Here is a 9,375-nt window from a genome sequence, read left to right on the forward strand (position 1 = left end):
TACCTAATTGACAGACATATGAAAAGAAATCTAGATTTATCTTTGAAATCTTTGGAGTTTTAAACTGCTAAATTGCTTTAGTCATGTCCTACTCTTTGCGAGTCCATGGACTGTAGCCCACCAAGCTCCTCCGTCCATGGGATTCTCCAGGCAAGAATACTGGAGTGGGTTGCCATTTCCTTCTCCAGGAAATCTTTCCGACCCAGGGATCAAACCCATGACTCGTGTCTCCTGCATTGGCAGGTGGGTTCTTTACCACTAGTGCCATCACTAGAATAAGTGTGTAGAAGTTAGGTTTAAACTCAGTGTAGTAATTTTACATGGTTATAGTTTCCTGAAATGGAATGAGCTACCTGAGTTTCCTGTCCCTGGAGGTATTCAAATAGAATCCAGACAAGTGTCAAAGAATGTGCTCCCAAAGCACTTCTTCAGGCCTTAAACGTTGTATTTACATTGTAATCGTTTGCATTCCAGTCTCCCTGTGCAACTTGTGACTTCTTTCTGATCTGAATCTGTCATGTTCATTTTAACTTGGCTCAGAAGGTACAAAATCAATCTTGGTTTGGTGGATAGATGCATGAATGAGATTAAAGGTTGGGCAGAGTAATCTTTAGTCCTTCCAACTCAGACTCTCAGTTCTTAGCTAGGATTTGAACTAGGTTTAAAGAATGGAATTGGTTGCAGAAAGGGGGTGGCAGTGTTGCATCCTAGGTTTCACAGTACAGAGAAAGCTCAGAGACAAGAGGGAGCAAGAGAGTGGAGGAGCTACGATGGGTGAAGTACAGGAATTAGAGTTGGGGCAGAAGGTTGGGTCTTGATTCTTGAAGGTTTCTTTAATTTCAAGGATGTCAGGCTTTCTTATCCTGCAGTCTGAACCCAGGCTGATGCTTGACTAAATCCTTATGAAAGAAGACAGAAAAAGTGCTCTTACAGTCATGAATTTTGGCTCTGCTGGGAAAGACTGTGACTTGATATGAACTGAAATGTCCCCCATGATTCTTATCTTGAAGCCCTAACTCCTAGTGAGATGGATTAAGGAGGTAGGGCTTGGGGAGGTGATTGGGTTTAGATGAGGTCATGAGGATGGGGCCCTCATAATGGGATTAGCTCCCTTCTAAGAAGAGACACCAGGGAGCTTTCTCTCCCTCTCTGTCTCTCTCTGCCATGGGAGGACACATGGAGAAGGCCATCTACAAGCCAGAGAAGAACACCCTCACCAGGGAGCAGAATCAACCAGCACTTTGCTCTTGGATTTCCCAGCCTCCAAAACTGAGAAATACTGAAATAAGCATCTCCTGTTTAAGCTGACCAGGCTATTGTATCAATATTTTTGTTACAGCAGCCCGAACTGACTAATACAGGGCTCTTGCCTACATCTGGGAGTAATGAGTCAGAACTCAGCGCTAGGCAGTGGCAGCAAAAATATAAAAGAAATCAGATGGGAAGAGACATTACTGAAAACATTAAGACTTGGTAGTGAGATAACAAGAAAGGGTTTAAAAGGGAGGGCCACAGCTTTGTGAACATGAGGGCAGACAGTTATGTCCATTGAGCTTCTTAGTGCAATGGAAGGAAGATGAGAAACTATTTGGAATATCCAGGATTTCCTGCAACTGTTTCCATTAAGTTCATGGCTGAAAATGGGCTATTTTTAATGTTGATGAGAATGGCAAGTCAAGAGTTTTAGTCTGTGGAGAGCAAACTTTTCTTGGAAGGGAGCTGTAGTACTGATAAAACTTTGCTCTGAATGGTAGTATTAACAGCAGGCACTGTTGGACAAGCCTGATGATGGGCCAGCCTGATACAAGACACTGTGTGTATCATCCCACTTCATTAAATTATCCCTCGTTTGAAGACCTCAGCTTGTACCCCACGCAGTATCTGCTTTAGGGAGTGCCCAAGGAAAATTCTCATTCACATTAGCTCTAAGGATAATTATATGTCTCTTAAATAATTGAATTTCTTTTTTAAATTTTTGGACTCTGAATGCAATTAACACATGACCCTGTGTGTGTGTGTGTGGTGTGGTGGGGTTGGCAGAGGCAGGAGGAAGTTGAAGGCGTTATGCTAAGTTTCAGATCCATAATTGTGGCCCAATTTTAGTTGTGTGTAATATATAATTTCTTAGCGTCTTTCCTGTTTCTTATTTTTTCCCTCCCCTTGTTTTTCTATCCTCCCTCCTCTTTTAATTTATGCTGCCTTGTATTTTATGTATCTCTGAAGGCAGTCCTAAATTCCAAAACAAAGGACAATAATTATAAATATATTTCTATTTACGTCAGCCCCCACTTTATAGATGAGGAAGCAGAGGCTCAATTTATTTAACTTGCCGGAGATCACAGTGGGTGTACTACTTACCTATTGCCAGGTAACAAATCCCCTCCAAAACTAGCAGCTTAAACCAGCAAACACATAATTTCTCAGTTGATTCCTGAGGGTCAGGAGTCTGGGAGCAGCTCAGTTGGGTAGTTCTAGCTCGGGGGCTGGTGGGGTTGCAGTCGAGCTGTCTGCTGGGGCTCTAACTGTCTGAAAGCTGCAAAGTCTTTTATAACTTAATCTCAGAAGTGACGATCACTCTCGTCTTCCACCAGTCACACAAACCAACCCTGGTAAAGGGAAAGGAGTCCACAAGGGCGTGAGTCCCAGGGATAGGATCGCTGGAGGCCATCTTGGAAGCCGCCACTCGCAGGGAGGAAATAGCATACTGAGCCTGCAGGATGTTGCTTCTACAAAAGCACTGGCTCTGGATATGCTCAAGTTTGGTCCCCAGAGCGGCTTTCATTTTTTTTTTCCCCCTTTTCAGCTTGAAGAACAGGTGAATGAGCACAGCAAGTGAGGAGGCTCTGGGCTTCAGTTTTCTTCCTCTGATCCTGCTTACAAGTTGCCAATGCTGCCACAGTTCCATCCATAAAGCTTTGTATTGCCTCATAACTATTTAATCGCTGCTAAAAGTAAACTTGATTTTAATCCATAAGACAACACTAAATGATCTAACTGTCGGGTCCCACTAAGAAGTGGAGAGTAATAGCTAACATGACACACTATACAGGCTGATAGCCTCTGACTTTGGTAGTGCAAGAAACAATTGATAGTAATTGTAATTCCTCCCACTTTTTATACTCTTTGCTTCATGGGAGATATGGGTATATAAAGGATGGAAGTTTTTAGTGATTCTGCCTTCCCCCCTCCATAAGGTGATTCCACCCCTCATTTGTTAGTGTAATGAGAAAATCTATAAAGATATTTTTATGGAACATATTTTTTACTGCATTGCTGATCTGTGGCCACATTTTGTCAGGGTAATAAATTAGGGCGTGTTGTTTTCCTGGATTCAGGAAACTGCCGGCTCAGTGTTTGGTATTCAGACCTCAGATCCATGACTCACCAATAAACCACCTGGACAAATGAGCAGAGAGGATCTGAACTGCTGCGGACTATTGCCCCACCTCTCGATTCTTAACTCTATTCTGTATCTGGAAATTCCATTTTCATTTGAGATATGTATAAATTGATGTTACTCTCCATGTTTAAACATAGCCCCAAACCAATTTCTTTCCTGAGATTGTTTTTCAGAACAGTGGTGTTGAACTTCAATTAAAATTTGCAAACCATCGCTGTGCGCCCGTGGTATTTGAATGTTGCTATGACTTGTACATCTCTGTGACCTCCCTCCAGGACTTTGTGGTACGCCAGTTTGCAAATGAGATGATCAGTTTGGTCTAGGGAGAGAATTTTCTCTTTAGCTTTGACTGATTTAGGTACAAATTGATTTGTTAAATTCTCTTAGAGTGTTCTAGGCTTTGTGCTATGTTCTCTAATTGGATAAAAAGCTAAGACACAGCTTTGTACCTTTAAAAACTTGTGGTCTAGCTGCTAGGTAAATATTAACAGGAACAATTATGAAACCATGTGAGATAGCAGAAGTATTCACAAAATCCTTGAGGAGAAAGAAGGGGATTAGTTCTGCCCAGTGGTGGAGGAGGAAGATTTTACCAGGAAAGACCTCTCTTAGATCGGTGGCCCCCAAATGTTGGTCTCAGGACCAGTGCTAGTCTCTAATAAAATTTTCACTGACTTGTGGCAGAGTGAGAAAGAAAACAAAACTCCATAAGCCAATTTTAAGATTAAAAAATCTTAATTTATCATGAAATTATGTATTGACGTTCTTTTTCCTGTGATGTCCTTCACTTCATGAAGACATGATGATAATATGTATTATTGTTTTCTTTCATTGCAAAATAAAACTTGGCAACCTAGCATCATCCAAATTTTCTTGTGTGCATTCATTTATTGGTCCTTGAAACCTAAACGGCTAGAAGCCCTTGTGAGGATGGTTATATTTGTGCTGGGGATGGAAGAAAGAGATACTCATGTAAAGGCATTCTTGCTGTTTGCCTGTCAGTGGTTTAACAATACCTACATAAAGGGGAAACTAATTTGCGAGAAAGAAAAAATGTATGCTTGCATTTAAAAACTGGCTTTGAATGTTTTTCTAGTATGTGTCTGGGGGATTGTGGAGGGGGGTGGGTATAAGAGAAAAAAAGTGCCCACAGTGCTGCAGAATGTGAACTGTAGCTTTGGAGAGCTGCTGTTGCCAACATGAATACTGGTTTTAGAAGGATTCCCATCCCCATCCCTTCAACCTTCACCCCTCTGTATAAAATCTTCGGAAGTTTAGATAAGATTAAGCTTGATGATTGTAAACCTTCTACTTCTTTCCAGGTATTGGATTAAAAAGTAACCTTTGTATATATGGGCCCCTTTTCTCCCCTGATTTTTCACCAGGGGACAGGAGAGTGAGCCATTGTGTCTGTGTGTCTGAGCAGGTCAGTGGTAATGGAATGTTTAACCTGCCACGTTGTCAGTCTACCTTGTTCATCTCACCTACAGTGGCAAAGCTTTTCATCTATTTGCAAATGGATGCCTCTCAGGAGTTGAGCTATATCCATAATTTTAGGGAATGTATCATCTTTCTAGAGGGATTCAAGGAGAATGACAAAGATGATAAAAGGGCTGAATAATATCAAAAGGTATTAGATTTAAGAAGAATACTATAGGGATTTCCCTATCTGAACTCTGGGGCAATGATCTTACAGGATTCCTTCCAGCAAAAATGCTTTAAAAAATGATCAAAGATTTCCCGGAAATTTTGCAAGACAACACTTGTAAATAGCAGGCTCTTCTACTGTGCATTTGGAAGCAGCCCTGTGTGTGGTGAAGTAAGAGGCTCTGAAGTCAGAGGATTCAAATTATTGCTCACTCATTACTGCAGTCAAGTCACCACCTTGCTAAGCTTTAATTTTCTCCTCTCTTCAACGGAAATAATAGCCAAAGGGCTGTTGTAAACAGAAGTAATAAGCATGCAATAAGCACAAACTATTACTATTCTTCTTATATTTAAATTTTTATTATTGTCACTTCCTCCCGAGAGGAGAGCCTCTCTCCTGGCCCTTCTGTCCTTGGCTCTGAACTGTCTCCCGTCTCTGTGTCTGGAGTGTCCTGATTCAAGTGACCGTGTGCGCTGGTTGATTCAGCTTCCTTGAAACTAAAGCATCTGCACGTGAACAACAATGAAATTATGTTTATAGGGCAGATCATTTATTCTGCTTAACTCTCAAATGCTAAAGGAGATAAATACAAATTTTACGTCACAATATTTTTAGACAAAATCATGTGGAGAAAAAAAATGTTATTTAAGCGAATTATGTATTCTATTAATAATCCACAGGCTTCACTCTCCCCATGACCTTTAGCAACCCAGTAATGGATATATTGGAAGGAGATAAACACACAAGAGAGGATGAGATGATGGAATATTCCATGTCCTTTCTGGCTCCTATTTTGTATTTTAAAAAAGAGAGAAACATGGGCTTTAAGGGGTAGAATTGTGACCCAGTCTGGCACATAGAGGTATGCTGTCCACCCTGAAATGGCCAGCTAAGCTGTTGGAAGTTGAGATAGAGAAGCTAAAAAGGGCCCTTTCCACACCTTAGCACCAAATTTTGTAATTAAAAGAAAACAAAGGGGGAGAGGACACATGTATACTTATAGCTGATTCATGATGTTGTATGGCAGAAATCAACACAACATTGTAAAGCAATTATCCTCCAATTAAAAATAAATTAAGGGAAAAAAGAGAATAAAAGGTCCACGAGGTTTCATTGGTTCCTTAGAAGTGTTGAATTGACCTAACCTGATGAGCACTATTTGAGTCATTCTTTCATTCAACCAGTAATTGTTGGACACCCAGATACTGTTCTTGCTGAAAGTATGTGTGCGTGCTAAGTTGCTTCAGTTGTGTCCGACTCTTTGCAACCGTATGGATTGTAGCCCACCAGACTCCTGTGTCCAAGGGATTCTCCAGGCAAGAATACTGGAGTGGGTTACCATGCCCTCCTCCAGGGGATCTTCCTGACCCAGGGATCGAACCTGTGTCTCCTCTGGCTCCTCATTGCAGGCAGATTCTTTACTGCAGAGCAATGGGGGAAGCCCACTGTTCTGAATACTGGAGGGCAAACAGGACCAAACCAACCCCTGTTCTCATGGCACCTGCAGTCCAGGGGGGAAATCACTGCAGAAAAAACTCCACAGGAATTCACAGCAGAACCAAACTTTAGTGGCTTACGAAGTCCCTGAGGGTGGCCTTGGTGGCTGATGTCTCGAAATCACCTTGCTTAATATTCATGCAGAGACGTAGGTGTGTTTTTCTTTTATACTACTTATCACAGCAGTAACTTTCTATTAAAGCCATGAGGAGTTTTGACCTCTCAAAGATGATTGACATGGCTTTGGAGATCTATTTTTGTCCTGCTTTCTCAAGTTCATGTCCTGTGTGATAGCCAACAAGGAAAATACCACGCTGCCAAGTGTAAGCACGTAAGATCTGTGTTATCCGTGATACTTGGACTATTGCGATACTGATGGGCTGAGAAATTTTTCATTTACCTAACGTAATTTTCAGGTTTGAGCATTGAGGTTACCTAACAAGTTAATGGGGAGAAAGCAGTGGCACCCCACTCCAGTACTCTTGCCTGGAAAATCCCATGGACGGAGGAGCCTGGTAGGCTGAAATCCATGGGGTCATGAAGAGTTGGGCACTACTGATCGACTTCACTTTTCGCTTTCATGCATTGGAGAAGGAAATGGCAACCCACTCCAGTGTTCTTGCCTGGAGAATCCTATGGACGGAGAAGCCTGGTGGGCTGCAATCCATGGGGTCGCACAGAGTCCATGAAGCCTGGTGGGCTGCAATCCATGGGGTCGCACAGAGTCGGACACAACTGAAGCAACTTAGCAGCAGCGGCAGCAACAAGTTAACTATTTGATATAGTTAACTTTTGAGGGGGTATGGCTTCTTAACTTTCAATGTCAATTTTAGGTAGTCAGAAATCTTGCCTGAGGCCAATACCTGGATAATATTGTAAGTGCTGGTGAAACTATGAGAATGACCATCAGATTTCCGTAGGCAGGCGGTTTGTAAAGAAGGAGGATTAGTTTTAACCTTAACTCCCCCTTCAACTCTTAACGAAAAACATGTGGTAAATCAAGCAGGGCGTGTTAGGTATTGCATTTCAGTTGTGGAGTGACATCTAATACCAAGTCAGCATTTGTTGTTAACTCTGGATGTACTGTATTAAGTAGTTAAGGACAAGTCTTCTCTCAAATATCCCCCACAGACAATTCATTAATGACAACAGGAAAAGAATGGTACCTTTCCAGTGGGGAGACCAGACGGGCCCCACCATCACCAGTGAACCCAGCATCTGCAGCCACAGTAGTTACTGACTGCCTCGAGGTTCTCCCTGAGATGCCGTGGAAAGTGCATGGCCTCACCTGGGAATATTCGTACCAGAAAATGGTTAACCTGAATCTGATCATGAGGAAACAAGCAGACAAATCCAGATGGTGGGACATTCTGTTAGGCAATTGGCTTGGACTCTTCAAAAATGTCAACATTATGAAAGCCAGACCAAAAAGGGAAAAAAACCTAGGTGGGTAAATGCTATAAATTGAGAGACCAAAGAGACCTGGCAGCTGGGGGATATGGTGCTGAAGGACACTGAAGGAAGGAGAGAGAGTAGAGGGAAAGGGAGGGGAGGAAGGAAAAAATATCTATAAAAGACATTTGGGGGCAAATTGGAGAACCTTTAATATAATCTGTGTTTGATTATCCTTTTGATGCTAAATTCCTTGCCTCTGAGCGTTATGAAGGAGGATGTCTTTGGTCAGGAGAATTCAGAATTCAGGAGATTGGTGCTGAAATATTCTAGGTGTGAAATGTCCTGAGAGCTGCAACTTTCAAGGGGCTCAAGATAAGGGCTCCCAAAACATGGAGAGAGAGAAACAAACATGGCAAAATGTTAGTTGGTGAGTCTAGATGTAGGAAATATGTGTGTTCCTTGAGTTATTCTTTCAACTTTTCTGTTTCAAGTTTTTCAAAACAAAAAAAGGGAGAGGTGAGGGAAGTCTGTTTGAGGGAAATTATAGAAATCCGGAACAAAAACAAGATGTAAGAGAACACATGTGCGTACAACTCAGCTGTGATGCCTCAGAGGAATAAAGGCCAGGACAGTGGACTGACTCTGCAGTGGGACTCACAAGGGTTGTGCTCTGGTGTGTCCTCAGGCATCACTCACCCTGGGATCATGGGCAGTTTGCCTAACTCTCTGTATCCATTTCCTGCTGCTAAGTCTGCTGCTAAGTCGATTCAGTCGTGTCCGACTCTGTGCGACCCCAGAGACGGCAGCCCACCAGGCTTCCCCGTCCCTGGGATTCTCCAGGCAAGAACACTGGAGTGGGTTGCCATTTCCTTCTCCAAGTATCCATTTGCTAGGGCTGCTGAAACAAGCGTCACAAACCACGTGGCTTGAAACAACAGAGATGTCTCACTCATCTCACCATTTTGGAGGCTGAAGTCTGAAATCAAGGTATTGGCACGGTCAGGCTCCTTCTGAAACCTGGAGGGGAGCATCTTTCCTTGCCTCTTGCTGGATTCGGATGGGTTGCCAGCAGTCCTTGGCTCTCTAAGCTCACAGCTGCAGCCCTTCGCGTTCTGCCTCCATCTGTTACATGGTGTTCTCCTCTCCTGTGTCTGTCCCAGGATCCCTCCTCCTCTGGGAAGGACAGCAGTTGTATTGGATTGGGGCCACCCTAATGACCTCATCTGAAACTTGATTACATCTGCAGAGACCTTATTTCCAAATAAGGGTGCATCCACAAGTGCTGGGGATTAAGGCTTTGACACATCTTTTCAGGGGATGCAGTTCAACCCATAACCCTCTTCATTCTTGTTTCTCTAACTCCCAACATGTGTGGGGGACGCGGTAGACCCAATCAACCAGAATGCACACTGAGGTCCCTTCTGAAGCTCAGAGT

At 42.8% G+C, this 9,375-nt stretch overlaps 1 long non-coding RNA gene across 1 annotated transcript; it reads right to left on the minus strand.

The window, feature by feature from the left end:
- Window positions 1–5,419: 5,419 nt before the first annotated feature.
- LOC109568301 (uncharacterized) lies at window positions 5,420–9,076 on the minus strand. Its single transcript, XR_002182225.2, has 3 exons — window positions 8,899–9,076; window positions 7,712–7,833; window positions 5,420–5,554 (listed from the first exon to the last, which is right to left on the minus strand). It is a non-coding gene; the product is annotated as an uncharacterized lncRNA (long non-coding RNA).
- Between the last annotated feature and the right edge of the window lie 299 nt (window positions 9,077–9,375).

This window comes from Bos indicus, chromosome 14, assembly GCF_029378745.1.
Source record: "Bos indicus isolate NIAB-ARS_2022 breed Sahiwal x Tharparkar chromosome 14, NIAB-ARS_B.indTharparkar_mat_pri_1.0, whole genome shotgun sequence".
Taxonomy (NCBI): Eukaryota; Metazoa; Chordata; class Mammalia; order Artiodactyla; family Bovidae; genus Bos; species Bos indicus.